This window comes from Euprymna scolopes, chromosome 2 (assembly GCF_053919585.1).
Source record: "Euprymna scolopes isolate OS-2025 chromosome 2, ASM5391958v1, whole genome shotgun sequence".
Lineage (NCBI taxonomy): Eukaryota > Metazoa > Mollusca > Cephalopoda > Sepiida > Sepiolidae > Euprymna > Euprymna scolopes.
This window is the reverse complement of record NC_136483.1, coordinates 89026326-89046937: the sequence shown is the minus strand read 5'-3', so window position 1 is coordinate 89046937 and position 20612 is coordinate 89026326. Positions and strand designations below refer to the sequence as shown.

Here is a 20612-nt window from a genome sequence, read left to right as displayed (position 1 = left end):
TACACATAGATTCGAAAAACTTGTCACAAAATAAATATATAACAAATAAATGTTATCAAAGGCAAGATAAATTACTTTTCTATCTAACTGGATATGTTTTAGTGTTTATATTTAATGTAACATGTTTATTCAGCTCGAAAAACATACAGTGTCTACCGATGTATTGGAAAATTCAAAATGGCGGCTGACTCTCTCTCGGAGATGGTAAGTTTGGGAAAATGAGTTATAAATAAAAAAAAAGTCAAAATACTGTTGAAAACCCGCCGAATATATGTCAACCTATGTCACGCTAACATATATTGAGCGAGTTTCTAACAGTATTTTGCCTGTTTTTTTATTTATAACTCATTTTCCTAAACTTACCGCCTCAAAGAGAGAGTCGGCTGCCATTTTAAATTTTCCAATACATCGGTAAACACTGTATGTTTTTCGAGCTGAATAAACATGTTATATTAAATATAAACACTAAAAACAAATCCAGTTGGGTAGAAAGGTAACTTATCTTGCCTTTGATAACATTTATTTGTTATATATTTGTTTTGTGACAAGTTTTTCGAATCTATGTGTACAGTAATACAAACCCAAAATTTTTTTTTTAAATTGTCTCAATAATGAAGGCTTTTTCCTCCACTAATCGACGAGAACAAAAAGTGAAGTATAGCATCAGAACAGATACTACACTTTGATCTTGGCCCGGAGGCCAAGAAATATTTTGTTTTTATTGTTAAGTTTAAAGGATAATATTTCGAAAATATTTGCTAGGGGTAAAAATAAAAAAAATAAAAAAGCCGAGGTTTTATCAAGGGGAATAACTATCGTATTAAAGGGAGGTAACTCGTTATCGAAATGGGAAACGATCACTTTTCAGTAATAAAAAAACCCTACGTTATATTATGCAAAAAAAAAAAAAAAAAAAAAAAATTACTTCTCCTAGACCGAATGCCAAATTTCCGGCCTATGATCAAAACGTAGAATCTTATGTCCTTATTTGGACGAAAAAAATCTTCTTAGTCTGAGGATGTTTTTTTTGTATCGAGGACTGGATTTTTCACACATTAGATCTTGTGCCGAACTTTGTTCTCATGGAGGAGGGGGTCAGAAAATAGGGACATATTTCTCTGTGATACCAAAAATACATTTTTAGCCAAAGAAACGCATTGAAGATATTTATGAATTAGTCGAAGAGAAAAGAAACTTATTTTGTCAGAAAGTAAAAGATTAATCTAACAAATTATACAGAGAAAAAGAAAACGGTTCAATTGATACGGCCGGAACCGAATAGGAAATTGAGGTTTGATACTAGTTCATAACTCTCTCATTAAAAAGAAAAAAAATATTTATGATGTACGTGCCCATGACAGAAAGAAAATGTAAAAAAAAAAAAAAAAATCAAGTAAATCGATCAGTTTTATTTTTATTAAAAAAAAAAACATTTTTAAGTGATCCTTGACAATTTGTAGCCACCTTTCTCCATGGTGAGAATGACTTTTTAAAATATAGTCTATGTTTGTTCATTCGAAATCATCTTTATCCTATAAAATTGCATCGAGAGAATGTCAATCGTTGTTTAGCCATTTTTTTTTTCTCTCCTTCAAATAAAACTACTTAATCGATTTACGTAATTTTTGGACTATGGTATTTTACTTTCTGTTGCGGGAACGTACGCCATAAATATTTTTCTCAATTTTTTGGTATTTTTGCTTTCTTCAGAGAGGAGGGTATAGACTTTCATTGTATACTGCATCACCCATAAATAACCATCATATTTGACATTTGCCTTTACATTTGAGCTCAAATTATAAAGTACTGTCTATTTGACAGTTTAAATATTTGAAAATTACTATCGAATTTTAAAGGATTACCACAATATACGTTTTTTTTTAATATCTATTATTAATAAAAGACGTGCAACAGAATGTAATTTATAAACCTTTAAACTGATGAATAGAAAGTAATATCTAGTTTCACTTGAGTTAAGAATTCTGGTTAGTTAAAAAAAAAAAAAAAGAAATACCTAGCTCACAATTAAATAGAATCTTTGCTTCTCTTGTACAAAAAATAGTAAAGTAAAAACCGAGACTTTAAAGTACGACAACAAGTTTCGGAGAATACAAAAAAAACTGTGATGCAGTTACTCTGGCATATGACAGACATTGTAAAGTTGTGCGTTTATTACTTTATTGATGGAGAGAGTTGATATGGTTCTCCACTGTAAACAATGTTTATTTGGCATGTTCTTATGAAATATGTAGTTAGACATATCAAGAGTTCGCCAAATGACAAAATAGCCATGTATTTTCCACAGATAAGATATGGTTCAATCAAAGATAGAATTAAAACTTTCACATGCATATTTTCAAAGCAAGTCTTTTTAAAGCGCCATAATCTTCTGTTTTGTGTCCAACAAGATAAAGAGACACTTAACAAATATTGAGCTTTCAACACGCAAATTCTATACAGAAAAAACAATTTTTATACTAGCAGGACTACCAGGTATCACCTGGGATCCTAATTCTTGTAATTTACATAGATTACAGAAAATAAACTCAAAGACTAAAAATCTGCTTAATATTCTCATTTGTGGATAAAACCAGAGTAAAAATAATTATGCCTCGGTTGAGATCCGAACTCACAATATTTGTATTCAAGTACGGCACACGGAGCGACTGACCCATAAATGTAAAACTTAACGACCTATTCTAATTCGAAATGTTCAAGTTCATTTTGAGATAAAATCAGAGTAAAAATAGATTCTCCTAGTTGAGATTCAAACTCACAACCTCTGCTTCAAAGTATTTCTATTTGGGTGCAGCACTATATACTAACAGAACTACTTGACGTTGCCTAGGTTCTAATCATATAGATTATAAAAAAATGAAACTAAAACTAAACAGTTTGCTTGATATTGTAATTTGAAATGTCTGATTTATCCCTAAATAAACTTAGAGTCAAAATAATTATGCCGACGTCGACGATTAATCTACAATTCTGACTAATATTGCAACTTGTCAGCCGCCATGACCGCCTAGATGTTGACAGACTTTAATGATACGTCTTAAGATTCACGTTCTCCTTGATCTTCTTGTCAAACATGCCCCAGTTAAAGTTCAAACTCACAGACTGTTTCTACAAATGCCACAAAGGGGAAGCACGGTATTCATTAAATATAAAAAGTATACCTCTCTCTCTCTCTCTCTCTCTCTTTCTCTCTCTCTCTCTCTCTCTCGTAACGAAAGAAAAGGAGGAAAGAAGGTGAAAAGGACACTAAGACTTTCTTTCCCTCTCTTTCAGCTAGAGGTTTGCTGCCATTATTGATAAAGTCATTGTTAAAAATTGCATCCTTTTTTATTTTCTTCTCCATCTTTTAAGTTGGGTAAATTTTTATTTTTTTTTTTTAAAGAAATCTAAAGCTTTTTTATTGTTAAGAACATGGACTAAGGTTTCACAAAAAAAAAAGACGAAAACTCTGATAAATCAGAATTAAATGTTGGTTTTTGTAGGAAGAAAGCTGCTAGCCATAAAGATTTGAAAGACAGAATCGTCTTGCGCGCGTGCGCGCACACAATTGTATGAAAATATGCTTTATATGTAAATGTATATTTCACACAGAGCTCATCAGGTTTTAAGTGTACGGAGCAATCTGTCTTAATAGAATGCTATGTATATGTAAATAAATATTAACATCCACGAACACATGTGACTTAATTAATGCACTAACATCGAAATTTTAATCCCTGCCCTTCAGTAATTTGTGACTATTTAAATCCAACATTCTGTCTCAGACGGCTTGCCAGTTGTTATAACGTAGGAGAACTCGTATTTAATTACAATTCCATTCAGGGAAGAATCTCGCTTATTAGCTTATGTCTTTTTCTTACATCAGAGTGCTCTCCCTTGAGATAAAATAGATTATATTAACATCTACAGACACGCATTTCGTCTTTTTAAGACACATCAGTGTGGCTTTACCCAATCAAAACAATAACTTCGAGGTCCGATTCTTGGACCTTCGACCATTACTGACCGTGAAAGTCCAACACCCATTATATACGAGTTATAATGTATATTGAAAAATAGGTTTTAGCCAAAGTTTTACCTGAATTTAATGTTGTACAATGTTTGGTGAAATTAATATAAAACACAGATTTGAATACATCAACAAAAATAGTTACTATGTTAAATATATATGTATGTGTGTATGTATGTATCTGTTGTGTAGAAAAAGTGGTTTCCATCATTGGGCTGTGGATTTACTGAAGTTTATATATATATATATATATATATATATATATATATATATATATATATATATACACGTACGTGAGCGTGTGCATTCTTAGAATGCTCAGTTTTTCTTAGAAACAGAGCTATATATAATAATATATGTAATAAGTATAACAGTGCATTTGATATGTAAATAACATTGAATTGATTATAATGGGCAAATAAAGCATATATATATATATATATATATATATATATATATATATATATATATATATATATATATATATAACGTTCTCAAAGAAAAACGTTATTACTATTTCATGTATATATGTATACATATAAAGTAATACATTGCATACATATTTTCGATATTTATTTCAACAGTGTTCAATATGTAACTAGAGCTTAGTAGTATTATATATATATATATATATATATATATATATATATATATATATACAAATTATTTGTTTTACATAAGCATTTATATGTCGCTACACATTCATGGGCATGTTTCGGTCAGCGAGTTACAAGTAACTAGAGACCTCTTCAGGTGATATTGCTTATATAATCGTAGAGTCCGTAATATATATATTATATTGGCTAACCCAAACATGCTTATAAATGTGTAGCGACACATTACTGCTTATGTAAATCAAGTAAAAAGTATACCTAACTCTACTTCTGTATTGAGCATTCTTGCAGGAAACTTGTTAAAACTTCATTATATATATATATATTATTTTATATTATATATATATATATGAGAACTTCTGCTGTTTTTTTTTTTTTTTTTTTTTTACTATATTTTTCTTCTGACGGTTGTCGCCAATATATTAAATCATACATTTTTTTTCTTGCTTACGATGTAATCAAAATATATTTTGACAAGTTTTTTCAGTGATTTTCATTCAAAAATGTAATCATTGATGAAAAAAAATTTTTAATTCATTGTAAACAAACGAAATGTATAATTTAATATGGTGGAAACGATAGTATGAAAAAGTTTATTTTTAATTGTTTTAAAAAAATTAAAAAAGACTTAAGTTATTATCTCACTGTTATATTTGGAGCTCTAGTACTGTAAATACTATTGAGCTTCCAACCTACTTTGTGTGACTTTGACAAATTCAAATATATATATGCGCTAAAAATGTGCTAAGTGTTGAGTCCATAAGCAAACCTCCGACCTGATTATAATCCCCCCTCCCCCAAATTGAGTTGCTTGATAGGACTAACTTAGTTTATGAATTCAAATGTCCTTAGGGAGACTATGTTTCCGACAATAATGGTGAAAACATATACATAGGTTTGACTACCACGACTTTGTCAAGGAGATTAATCACGCACCGCACCGAAAACAGCGCTATATTTAACCACCTGACCAATCAACATTCTTGCCCCAATTTAGGAAGATTTTAGTTGACAACGTATCTATACTTGAGCAGACCAATAATAAACGATTTGAAATACTAGGTGCATTACTAATAAAAAAAAAAAAACTACAAAAACCTACTCTTAATAAAATAAACTTTTCCAATAGTAATAACATTCTGAAATGTTTGTAAAGTTATTAAAATAATTAACCAATAAAATAAATATACACGTTATATATTGAAAAATATATATATAAATTGCTGAAGACCAGTTAGATTAATTTATCTCTAACGATGAATTCAGAAGGATTGGAAAGTACTCAGACTTACGCCAAATATGGCGATTACATCAGCCAGTTCCTGCCAGAAGTGAAGACCGTTATTCAGAAGTAGGAAAGGATTAAAAAATAAACAAAACAAAACGTCTATTTTATTTAATGAAATTATATATATATAAAATTTTGTCTGTCAGTCACAATTTTTTACAATAAAATAATTACATTACATAATTTGTCTCATTTCAAAATATCCGAAATCTTAACTATTTTTAAAAATTGAATCTATTGCACTAGTATAAAATAATAACTACCCAGCAGATGTTGTCACCGGAAGCCAAAAGCTTGAGATCTTCAGAATAATATTCTACTAACCAATCTATTTGAGCTTAAAAACATCCCTTTAAAGGAATTTTTAGCTATTTGAACTTATAGAGTTCAAAATATCCCTTGAAAATAAGTATAGCTTTGACGTGACGTTATTGATTTATGGTTTACGTCATGTTTGAAAGCATTAATTAAAGCATATGCGACAGTAAAAACTAAATAAATGGTTAAACATTATGAACAGCGTACGAATACTGGAATTCTGAGTCGTGTCTTAAGATTTGGTAATTGTTACGAACAGGAATTGGTTTAGTCGGGGGTTGTTCGCTCAGCACACTCTTAGCGGCATGGATATTTTTGGAACAGTTTTTAGAAAGAGGACCAATGCATGTGCACAATATTGTAAATTTAACCATACACACACATCCCAACCAAATCACCCATCCATCCCCAAATTTACCTATTTGGAAAATTCTTTTTTTCTTCTTCTTCTTTTTTTTATTAATTCTTATGTCGTGTGAATAAATTTTTTAAAAAAATAAATAAAAATAAAATAAAATCAAAACACATCAGTATATGCTAGCTGCTGTGTAAACAACGGGCCTATCTCACTACGGGTATTTTTTCACTTTTTGCAACTTAGATACAGACCCATTCCAAGGCGGGGGTGGGGAAAAAAAGTAGTAAATAACAACCAGTGAAAACACATCTTAATAAGCAAACGATAAAGTTTAATGGAAAAAAAAAAAAAAGAACGGAGCTTGTACAGAATAATAAAAAAAAAAAAAAATTAAAAAGCAAAGAAAAATCTGTATGCTATAAGTACCGGCGATAGAACGAAAATATCATATTCCAAAAATCACAAATTGATCAAGTAAGTTTTAATTTTTAAAAAGAAAATAGTTTTAAGATAATTTAAGTTTTTTTTTAGTTTTTTTTTTGTTTTTTTTTTCACTGCCTCTCTCACCCATGTTTTCTAAAATCTCGAGGCGCTTGTTAAGATAGCGTCGACAGGTCTATTTTTTTAAATATGTGGTTTTAAACAAAAATAACTATTTACTTAATTGTCATGTCGAAAATAGTAATATATCCAAAAAATAAGAAAATTCATGGAGTAGAACAACTGTTATTGTGTTATTAGTAAAAAATGTTTTTTAAAAAAAGTCTATCGCTGTCGGCTAAAACAAAACGTTTCCATTAAAGAGGGGGATAATTGCGTCCTCTGTATTCGCAATCTTCAAGGTGTTTGCATGTAGGGAAAATGCCATTTCCCAAATTTTCGTAAAAGTTACTTTTAACTATAAACCATTTTTTACTCCATGAATTTTCGTAATTTTTTAAATATTTTCGACATAACAATTAAGTAAGCGTTTTTGCTTAAAACATTTGAAAAAATTGATCTGTCGACTAACACTCGATTTGGAGTTATCTCCCTTATATCTCCTAACTGTTTTCAAGATTAGCCATAAAATTTGATTTTTTTTTATAAAAATAAGACTACTTGATCAATTTACCTGATGTTTGGTGTATGATATTTTCATCACGTCACACATACGTACATCATGCAGGTTTTTCTTTATTTTTGGTTTTTCGTTGGGGCGGGAGTTCTGGACAAGTACCAAAATAAATAAATAAATAAATAAACAATTTTGTTGTTTAGTTTGGTATCTAAAAACTTTTACTCAAGCAGTTTGTCAGATTTTTACTTTATTAACTAAACCTAATTTTGCGTTTCTTTACTACCAATTTTCTTTGTAATTTAGAAAATAAGATCTAGAAAGTTTAATTTAATTATAATATCGTGTTGGTTGTTAAATTATGACTTAAACCACCAAGTTATTACGAAAATATTACTTTTTTTTCTTAATGCTTTAAATCTTTAAAAATTATTGCATATAACTGTCTACTAAAACATTCAATCTTTCAATACATGGAGATTTGCTAAGATTGTTAAAAGTCAGAAATAACTTTTTTCTCCTTTTTTCGCTTATCAAGGCCTGAATGGCACTCGAGTATAAGGGTTTATGAGTGTAAGGTGGTCACTGAGACAACAGCTTAGTGATCGTTATTGGTAGATGTTGGGTAGAATTTGATTATTTAAGGGGGCGAGATATCTTGTTTCTATTGGACTTGAAGATGACCATATTGTAGTCAGCTGGAAATAATGACAACAGAACCAAGTTCCATAGGCGACCAGTTCTATGAAAGACTTTGTTCATGGAATCTGCGTTCAGATTTAGTTACGGATAGAGAGTAGGGGAAATTGTTGATAGTGATTGTAGCTAGACGAGTGTTTTTGTGAAAGTTTGGCATGTGTGAGGGTGACTATAGATTGAAGCTCAGCCGAGCATTTGCTATAAAAATAACGATAGAGAATAGACAGGCTCGCAATGTCTCTTCTGTGGGAAAGAGATATTCGACAATTTAAATGCTTCCAAAATTCTTTTACAATTTTGAAGGAACACAAAATAATTTTTTTTTTTTTTTAATTACTAACAAAAAGTTAAAATGGCTTGGCTAACTTTTTTTTTTATTCAGAAATGGAAATGCATTTTAATGGATTTAATTTTGTAATTATTTTTTAATAGGATTTTATAAAGGTTTGTTTTGGTACTTTATGCTATTTCGTTTTAGATTTCAATAAATTGATTAGTAGTAAATAAAAATAATTTTCGGACCTCTATTTCTGTATCACATGACCTTTGTGTGGTGGTTGCTTCACCCTTACACATCACACAAGACTTGTATTTGAGGTCTTTGTGAACAAAATTTCAGATCGTTTCTTCAGTGTTTTTTTGGGGGGAGGGGTGCAATCCATCACACGGATCTTTTCGGATTACCACCAACGGTGTGCTGTATTTGTCTTTGCCAACTTTGTAGACAACAGATCAAGTGACTTTTAAAACTGATTCTATTTCTAGATTGTTATATTCAGCTTTTATAATCACGATATCTGTGTGCCTGTTTATGTGATTATAAGGATTAACCATAAATAATTTTGAAAGTCAAATAATATTTATGTCATAGCAAAAATAATGCATGGTTGTAAATACCTTATGCATCCTGTACTAATGTTACTTTTTAACTTGATTCGTTAATTTTGATCCAATGATATTAATTACTCTCTTGGAAAAGAATTACTTAGCAAGTGTTGATGGTGCAGTAATTACAGGCCTAGCCTCTGTGTTCAAAGGTATGGATCTATCCTCCTCCTCCTCACACTCCAGGCTATGGCTGAACTAGTAAAGAAAAATATGCCCTCCAACCTGATAAGTACAAGTCTAAGATTTAGAAAACATTGAACTAATACCAACATTCTACTGACTGTGACAGTTTTTACCTGTCCACCAGAAAAATGGTACGAGGATTGAAAAACTGAAAACAAAACACGGGAAAGTATTCACTGAGCTAGTACAGACCAACTCGTCTCCATAGAAAGCCTTGTCCCAACATTGTATTAATATCATAAATTCTATTGAATTTCTCTAAAATAATTGAACAAAAAGTAGTGTTGTTTTTGGTTTGTTTGTTTTTTAATCTGACGAATTGCCTGAATAAAGGATAATTTTGGAAATATTTAAAAAAAAAAAAAAAAAAAAACATGTCTCAAACATTTTTTTTTTTTTTGCTTAAGATGTGCTTCAATTAGTAGTAGTAGTAGTACGCGATTTTACCCTCAAATTAAGAAGCTCCACTTAAACAAAAAGCACCTTTTCATTTTTCTTGTAATTGTTTCTTTTCATCAGTTTTGGCTTTTTAACTAACTTATTATTGATGATATTTATTGTTCATGTCTTATATATATATATATATATATATATATATATATATATATATATATATATATATATAATTTAAATCAAAAAGATCAAAGAAACAAAAAACGGGCAGATGGAATTGTTAAAATTTCCTTAAGGCCTTATCGTCTGACCCTCTAAGAGGAAACGTCAGAATGATAAATTAAAAGCTAAGAATCGAATGAGGAAAGAGGGAAATTGGTTTCAGTTGGAAAACCAGTGAGAGAAAAAAAAAAATATATATATATATATATATATATATATATATAATTCTCACTGTTCAGGTGGTTTTAAATCAGTAAATATTTCCAACTGATGTTTCAAAATCTTTTGTCTACACAGGCTAGGTCGAGAGTTATTAATGACTAACGCCTCAATGATATTGAGATGATAGTTCGACCTAGCACTGTATAAAACAGAAAACCAACCATGTTTTATACAGTGCTAGGTCGAACTATCATCTCAATATCATTGAGGCGTTAGTCATTAATAACTCTCGACCTAGCCTGTGTAGACAAAAGATTTTGAAACATCAGTTGGAAATATTTACTGATTTAAAACCACCTGAACAGTGAGAATTATATATATATATATTTTCCTCTTACTGGTTTTCCAACTGAAACCAATTTCCCTCTTTCCTCATTCGATTCTTAGCTTTTAATTTATCATTCTGACGTTTCTTCTTAGAGGGTCAGACGATAAGGCCTTAAGGAAATTTTAACAATTCCACCTGCCCGTTTTTTTTTTTGTTTCTTTGATCTTTTTGATTTAAATTAAATTATGTTCCCTCTGAAATTTCTCCTTCCATTTTGCTGTACCAAGAATTTACTTATATATATATATATATATATATATATATATATATATATATGTGTGTGTGTGTGTGTGTGTGTGTGTGTGTGTGATTTTCAGAATGTGAGAGATTGTATATAATAAATTCCACAGCCAAACAACGTTGCAGCCCAGAAGAGCCGTTGACTGTCATGGCTCTTGTGGGTTGCGACGTTGTTTGGCTGTTTAGGTATGTTTATATATTCGTATGTACAGGATTCATTTCTTAATTAAATGATCAATGTGAATTTTTTAACATAGTTGCTAAGCAGAAAGGGTTCAAATGCGAGTTTAAGTTAGTTGTATGCAAAGGAAGGGGAAACATTTTCTGGAAATTCAAATCTCGTTTTTTTTATTTTTGTTTTTTCTTCTAATTTTAAATTGAGCCATTTACTTTTATTTTAGTATTTTCTTTTAATGGGAAACTAAACTTTATTTTAATCCTTTCTTAATATAAAATTGGACATTTTGATTTAAAGTTAAAAGTAAAACTGTTTTTAAAATTTCAAATTGATGTTGTTTTGATTTGAAGTTGAGTTTTTTCGTTTGAATATAAACCTTTCTCAATCTAAAATTAAGCTTTCCTTTTCTAAATTTAAAGATTAGTCTTCTTTTATTTGATGCTGAGCCCTATTTTAATTTCAAGTTGAGCATTTTTTTCTAAATTTTAAACCAAGCTTTTTTTAGTCTTAAGTTGAAAGTTTATTTTAATTTGAGCCTCTTTTATTTTGAAGTCGGGCTTTCATAATTTAAGAGTAAAATGTGTAGTAGTAGTAGTAGTAGTAGTAGTACAGTCGTTAATATCTTGGTTGTAGAGACTTCTGTGGTCACAGTTTCCCTCGATTTCCAAACATTATACTCACTTGTAAATATTTAACAATTAAAAAAAAATATCACCATTTTCTTTGCCTGTGTATTCTTATGCATATAAAATCAGTGACGTGAACGAGCGATGGCTGAAAAGGTTAGTGTGGGAGGAACACTGAAACATCAATAACTAGCGGTTTGCATTCGGATGATTAATAAAAGAAAACAAGAATGGACGCATTCTTACGATGCCTCCATTCAATCCGCGTATTTAACGATGAAGATTCTGTCGCAAACTGAAGTGCGACCGATGAACAAAGTTTCTCAAAGGGATGCTATTCAGACGATGCACTCGAACGATGAATCACCAAAAAGTAAGAAACATTTTTTTTTAACAAAATATAAAAATGAATCGGAAAAAAAAAAAAAAAAGAAAAAAATATTTAATTAGTGAAATCATAGCCTTTTTCAAGTCTTGAGAGACAATAGATATTCCTGGAAGCAAAGGTTACACAATCTACAACCACGTCTCTCTACTGTTTGATTCCAGTGGCAAGGGAAACTCTAGAATGACTAGAGACAATGCCAAGATAAATTCAGAGCACATACAGCACCTGGTATTCTCAAATGGTCACCCATTTTAGTACTGACTAGGCTTAATGTTGCTTAACTTCGGTGGTCTAACAGAAACTGGTGTTTCAATGTGATCATGCTGTATCGGAGCAAATATCACTTTGATAAGTTATGCAAAAGTAAGCCCTGTTGCTCAGTATGAGGATGGCAATATCTATGACAAAGATGGGGGCAATAGAATTACGGAGAATCTTAGCTTAAAATATATATTTCAATAAAAGTTTTGGAAAGATATATAGATAAATATAAATAACAGTCAATTACTAAGATGGCGGGAAGAGGACAATCAATTGGCAAATGGAAAGAAAGTTTTCATGAATTAAACAATTAGGGGTAATCTAGACGGGTTGAAGCACAGAATTCAAGGATTAAGTACCTTACATTCTGTTTGAACTGGTCCAGATTGCTTTCTCTGGCAACGTCGGTCCAGATTGCTTTCTCTGGCAACGTCGGTCCAGATTGCTTTCTCTGGCAACGTCGGTCCAGATTGCTTTCTCTGGCAACGTCGGTCCAGATTGCTTCCTCTGGCAACGTCGGTCCAGATTGCTTCCTCTGGCAACGTCGGTCCAGATTGCTTCCTCTGGCAACGTCGGTCCAGATTGCTTCCTCTGGCAACGTCGGTCCAGATTGCTTCCTCTGGCAACGTCGGTCCAGATTGCTTCCTCTGGCAACGTCGGTCCAGATTGCTTCCTCTGGCAACGTCGGTCCAGATTGCTTTCTCTGGCAACGTCAGTCCAGATTGCTTTCTCTGGCAACGTCGGTCCAGATTGCTTTCTCTGGCAACGTCAGTCCAGATTGCTTTCTCTGGCAACGTCGGTCCAGATTGCTTTCTCTGGCAACGTCGGTCCAGATTGCTTTCTCTGGCAAAGCCGGTCCAGATTGCTTTCTCTGGCAAAGCCGGTCCAGATTGCTTTCTCTGGCAAAGCCGGTCCAGATTGCTTTCTCTGGCAACGTCGGTCCAGATTGCTTTCTCTGGCAAAGCCGGTCCAGATTGCTTTCTCTGGCAACGTCAGTCCAGATTGCTTTCTCTGGCAACGTCGGTCCAGATTGCTTTCTCTGGCAACGTCGGTCCAGATTGCTTTCTCTGGCAACGTCGGTCCAGATTGCTTTCTCTGGCAACATCGATCCAGATTACACTGAAAATCGTTTAAAGTCTTAGCATCCTTATTGCACAATTAAAATTTATCAGTTTCAAAGAACACAAACAATTATAATTCACGCAGAATAAAAGCAAAGACAGAGATGGGGAGGGATAAATAGAGAATTTCAGAAAAACAGCAAATAAAAATGGAGTTGCTGGCAGAAATCAGATTTTGCTTGTTCTGAAATTAACAGAAATTATATCTCTGGTAAAAATAACATAAATATTCTTTCTATAAATAAAAATCATCTCAAAATGTCTTATATTGCTTATATTACAGCCACATGTTGTTTATCAGACCAAAGTGCAGACCAAACCAACACATTAATAATATAAAATAAGAACATTAGATATTTTCGTCTTTTTTATTAGAGACTATGTTAAAAGATTAAACATTCCAGAAGCAATTAAAAAGTTTTTCCTTGACAAAATTAGCTTTGGAACTGAGGTAAAGGTTTGTATTAAATTAGAGTCAGCTTTGTGCCCGACTGGCAACTGGTCATTTAGTAATACAGTGGAGTGGTTTTCGATCTAATACTATAAAAATATCTCTGGTCTGTAAGAAGAAATTCAAGTTCATAGAAGACAGAATAATGCAAAAGTGTGACGGATAAACTGACGCAACAAGATATAATGGTGGAACCAGCTATGCAATTTCCACTTTTATTGATCCAATTCATGTGTACATGTATGACCATACATATATACAATAAATCCTATTATGCACGTTTAAAGTCAAGCACAACGCCTGATGAAGGGAAAACATCTCAAAATATAGCACCATGGAAATATTATCTGACCGCTTGATGCAAGTAAGAGCATCTTAGATGTAAAATATTGTACAAAAAAAAATGTATATATGTAAAGTTATAGATATACACATGAATTGGATCAGTAAAAATGAAACTTCATAGCTGGTTCAACTATTATATCTTAAGTTGCGTCAGTTTGAGTCTATCCATCACATCTTTGTACTGTTTTTTGCTTTCTATAAACTTACATTTCTTCTTACATACACATTAAACAATCCTTCAAACAAACTACTTTAACCTATTATTTCTGGTCTATGTTTTATCCAAAGTTCTGTTTTGTTGACACACCACAAATTGTTATGTAGGTATTTCTCCTCTGAGCTTCTTTGTCTTCTAGTATATATCCTCACATGATGTACTATCCTCTGGCATAGACATTACTTCAGCCTGTTAACTTCTAATGGAATTTTCCTCTACTATTTTAACTTTATGCTTACTCTAGCCTCGTGTGGAAAATTACAGTTCTTAAAATTATTTTTAAAACATCCATCTATAATCTTTTTAAAATTTAATGCCGAAATAAGTTATAGGATAGATTTGTATAAATGGGATCATTATAATTTATTTTTTTTCCCCTCTTTTTAACTGATTTCGTTGATTTTATATATATATATATATATATATATATATATATATATATGTATATATATATATATACATGCATATATATATAAGTATTTATTTAACATTTTTTTTTTTTTTTTGCATACGTGTTCAATCCTTTTCTAGTAATCATTAATGTGGAGTCATTAGCATAATTTGAACCTTAGACCCAAATCAATATTTTATCAACGTCTGACCCCCTAGAAACTTGCAACAAACCTAATGAAAAGGAAGAAAATCAAAGTTTATGCATGTCGTTATAAGCAGACATACATAGAAGGCTTTTAGAAACTGTTCAACAAACCAGTCGAACAGAACTATATATGTAAGAAAATTAAATTTTTAAAATCTGCATATAAGAAAAAAAAAAAGAAATTTTATTAACCGACAATGAATACTAAATTAAAAATTAAGAAATCTTTAATCTACTGAGTTCCAAAGAATGCCTTTTTTCTCATCAGAGGAAAGATAACACAATATAATGATGAAATGCTATTTCAAGAATAAAATGAAACGGAAAAATATGAATACTAACATGTTTGCATAAAAGGAAAAGTCTTTTAAATTGCATAGCAAATGGGAGTAGCCATAGCAACAAAAAGTTCTGGAATATCAAATAGGTAGGGGAAGTCAATGGAGATCCGCAGGTTGCAATTAATATTTGGTAATATCCAGATCTAAAACAGGTAAATTTAAGTCCAAGGTAGAGAAGATCAGAAAAATGTTTGAAGAACAGTAAATAGATAGAAAGGATATGTATTCTAATAAAGATATATTCCTTATGAAATAAAAGAAAAAAAAAGGCAGAAAACAGAAGTCTAAGTTCCAATTAAAAAAAAAATCCTTTTCGTAGGTGGGTTAAAGACGAAATGAAGAAACAGTTGAATACGAGAGAGATTGGGGTAAATAATACAGGTTACGATGACTCAGATATCAATACAAGCTTTTAGATTGTAAAATTAGGTCAGACGTTAAAATCATTTTTTTTTTTTTTTTTTTTTACATAGAAGTCACCACTTATCAAAGCCCTGAGGCCACTCGAGGATAAGGGTTATTGAGTGTACAGTAATCAATGGGATATTATCGTAGTCGTTGTTATTAATGGAAATTTGGTAGATTGGATTACTTAAGGGGGCGGTTCATCAAGAATTTGTTTATGTTGGACTTGAAGACATCCAAGTTGTAGTCAAGTGGGAAACAGGCAAACGGAAGAGAAACTGAATTTAAATTTAAATCAACTACATACAAATATATTACAGTTATTTTTTGTTTTTTTTTGTGTACGATTGAAATAATAAAGATTTTCAAAAACTTAATAAGTTTATTTAGAGAGCATTTTAGTATAAGGATATTTAATATATTTATTTATTTAAGTTCTTCTCCATTTTTGGATGATTGAACTTTTTAATCTGGTTTGGATTGTTTAGATAAATATTAAAAATATTTATACCTTATTTTAAGCTTATTCTCGTACTAAACTTATAATTCTTTATATATATATATATATATATATATATATATATTAGGAGCAAACAGTTAATAAAACATGTTAAAAAACACTTTGAAATTAAGGACTATCCACTTATCAAGTGTTTCCTTTTCAGATTAAATATGTTTTTAACTCTTTTTCAAAGTGTCTTTAACATGTTTTATTAACTGTTTGCTCCTATTATAAGCTCTATCTCCTATTTGGTTTTATCGAGCTTTTACATCTGGTTGAGATTACTTTATGAATATTAATTATTTTGGTAAATTTTATTGTAATCTTTATTTTATATATATATATATATATATATATATATATATATATATATATATATATATGGGTGTGTGTGTGCGTGTGTAAGCCTTGCTTTCTTGCCTCTTATCTTCGACAATCAGGTGATTCCATCTTTAAAAAAACGAGATGACAATATATATATATATATATATATATATATATATATATATTATATACACACATATATATATGTATATATGTGTGTGTGTGTGTGTGTGTGTGTGTATATGCATATGGGCATGGCTCAGAGGCTAAGGAATAAGGGTGGAGAGTTGTATGTTTTGGTTTCGATTCTAGCTGATGATATCCAAGTCAAATATATATTAGCTTTAATATAATAATCGATAGAGAATTGTCTCTATAATAATAAATACGTAATCTGCATGAATTATACTATCATATTTAAGCGTATCTTACAAGTGGGAAATGCCAGGTAGCCTGCTAGTATATATATATATATATATATATATATATATATATATAAACGCCAGGTAGCCTATTAGTATATATATATATATATATATATGAGAGAGAGAGACAAAGAAAAAGAGAGTGAAAGATAACGGGAATAGTAAAATGATTTATGGGGAAAATAATTTTTTTAAGCACCACGACCTTAACATTAACAACCAATCAATGTACGATCGTTTCTGAGACGATGCAAAACATTTTATTTGAAGAAAGTCTCATCATCAGCACGGGGATTTGACATCAAATAGAAACCTTAAATTTATAATCAACACCAAAGTGACGAATTCAAAATATTATACAATAAAATTATTATATAATTAGAGTTAAATGATATAAAGAGGCAAATATAATCTCCTTAGAGAAATGCTTATAAGGATTATATCAAGCAATTATAAATACTATTTAAATAAAAGATTAACACCTAAATGAATATATCATAAAAGATTATGCAGCAAATCAAAAGCAAATTAAAATAAGGTAAAATAATCTTAGAAAAATGCTTAAAATGAAGATTATATATTTATTCCAGGCTAAAAGGTAGCCAAAAGCAAAAAAAAAAAAACAATGAACTTAACAAGATTATTGATAGCGTTCAATAAAAAGAGCAAGATATGTCTTTATTTAATTTTAGATAAACAAATGACATAGTTACGACAATAACAAAGCCACAGTTTCGGTCAAATAATTACCATTATTGGGAGACTTAAACTTCCATTTTCATAGAAAGATCAAGTTTTCATGAAATCAAAAGTTTAGGTCATTCGATTATGGTCATTATTTGAATAAAACAGGAGCTTTGTTATTGTCGTGACCAAGTAATTTGTTTACCTAAAATTAAATAAAAGCATATTATATTTATTATATATAAGTAAACATATTTGGTAGAGAAATAGCTTAAATTTTAGGAAGATCAAATTTTGTGTTTTTTTTTGTAACAGACAATTCTACCAAGAAGCATATCACCAGCTATTTATTTTATTTTATTTTATTGATTTGGAGTGGGTGTATGGCTCACAAGCACAGTTGCTAGTGAGTAAAAAAAAAAAATTAAAAAAAAAGATTTGCTGGGGGGAGGGAGGGATTAATTCTTTGTTCCGGGAGATTCAGATGGTATATATGATCCTTGTATATAAAAACATTGTATTGTTTTATTTAGATAGGGTTGCCAGTTTTATTAAATGCAATTCACAGGACATTCTCTCATGTTGGTATATGTACAAATATGGGGAGACAATGTTGATGATGTAAAAGCCGAGGCTTGTAACATCAGAATCTTTGTATAATTCTTTTCTTTTCCTTTTCAAAAAGAAAAAAAAAAAGAAAAGAAAAACAAGGGTTATGATTACCACAGCTTGCTAGGCCAACCGTATTTGTCAGAAATCTTGTTTAACATTTGCTTCTCATCCTAAGACATGTGGCAGCATAATGACAACTCAAGATATGGATAAAAATCAAATAACCACAAAAGAATTGGTTTGTTATAAAACATGCAAACTAACACTCACAAAGAACAGTTTTAAACCCAAGGGGAGACAACTTCAAAGATCACTACTGCAATTAATCAAACAGTCACATACGACACGACAAGTCATATATGCATATAACATCTGGCAACCCTATTGTAGATAAAGCACAACCTATCTGTTGTATAAAAAATCATTTTTAAAGGTTTAAAATAAAAGTTTGCGTGAGTGAAAAAGAGAATGATTGAAATTTGTATTTTTGTAAAATATTTTGGAAGAAAAATATCTTTGCGTTTGTTCATCAAACTCAATATCCATTGAATCACAATATCTATGCATACAATTTTTTTTACCTCCATATTTATTCCTAAATATGGTTGTATCTGTAAAATATTTCTAATATCCCTTTTGATTGGTCTGTAGTAGCAAACATTTCTTATGACCCCTTTTCATTGGTCAAAAGGAATTATTCTTTTTCTCCATGTTTAATTTGTACATAATAATAATAAAAAATTAACATGTTGTAACGTTTCTTTTGATAATAACTACACTTTGCAATATGCACTTTGATTGGCCTGTAGTAATAATATTTTACAATGTCTATTTCATTTTTTTTTTTTTTTTTTTTTCAATATCTCATTGGATTGGTCAATAATAATAATTGTTATCAATATGTTTTTCGATTGGTCTGCAATTACAATTTTATTCAATGTCTTTTGATTGGGAAGTTTATATATATATATATATATATATATATATATATATATATATATATATGAATTACATTTTTATCATTGTAATGAAACATATTCGTCTCAGTCCTAAGAAGGGGGAGGGGCATCCTTCAAGGCAGTACCTCATTGCACCAAAAGGGTATGGGCAGGTTAATGGCTGGTTGCTTAGGAAACCTCTCATTATGTGAGTAAATATGAATAGAATTGGAAGAATTTTAGAGGTATCTGTTACTAACCACAAACATTCAAGAGGTGTTCAGTTTTGGCCACATACCCACATTAAGTTCAACTTTGTGTCACATCCATCCTTCGCAAAAGAAAAGTAAATATTATGACTGTTATCCTCCTTTTCTTTTTATTGGTCATAGTAACAACAATAATATATATATATATATATATATATATATATATATATATACACACACACACACACAAATTTGGAACATCTTCACAAATCAACCAACCGAGGATGAGGGTTGATTTAAATCAATTGGGAAATATTGCCTTCCCTCTCTCTTCTCTCCAAAAAAAAAAAAAGTGAAGATCTTTCTTTTTGCCCCCCCCCTTTTTTTTTGTTTGCCAACATAATCTTGTCTTGGCAGTTTTGCATTCAACATTTCTTCAAATACACACACACAAATATATATATATATATATGAGAAAGAGAAATATATGCACATATCTATACACACGGGCACACACACACACACATATGAGAAAGAGAAATATATGCACATATCTATACACACGTGCACACACATATATATATATATATATATATATATATATATATATATATATATATATAGGCACACATATTATGTATGTATGCGCGCAACCTATCATACAAAGAATTAAACATTGTGGGGAGGGGGTAATATTTTTGAAGTTTTAAGCAACTAATCTGGTGCCTAAAAATCAGGTTGTGAAATCAAATGGTTGAAAATTTAAATTTGGTCAGAATAAATGCATAATCGATAGAAGAAGATCAATAAACATGTTCTCAAAAACAGATAAAAGAAAACTCCCGATTCGCCTTACAAGGGAGATAATCCAAAATATTTCTTCTGTTCTTTCATGTGTTAATTATAACTAGTGGATGATGATGATGATGATGATTGTATCCATGATGTAAAAAATTATGTATATTTCGTGATCTCCGAGGAAGCTTATATGAAAAAAATATATTATTGTAGACTGTTTAATTAAGTCGTCCAAGTCAAACCTGAAAACACGTTTAAAAATTTAAATAATCAATTCAGTTCCTAATTACACCTATTAAAAATAAATACAGAAAAATCTTTATAATGTATGTACCCATCATGGAACAAAGGT

At 30.5% G+C, this 20612-nt stretch overlaps 1 pseudogene; it reads right to left on the bottom strand.

Moving 5' to 3' along the window:
* Nucleotides 1-544: 544 nt before the first annotated feature.
* On the bottom strand, nucleotides 545-712 carry LOC145243370 (U2 spliceosomal RNA; annotated as a pseudogene).
* Nucleotides 713-20612: the final 19900 nt, after the last annotated feature.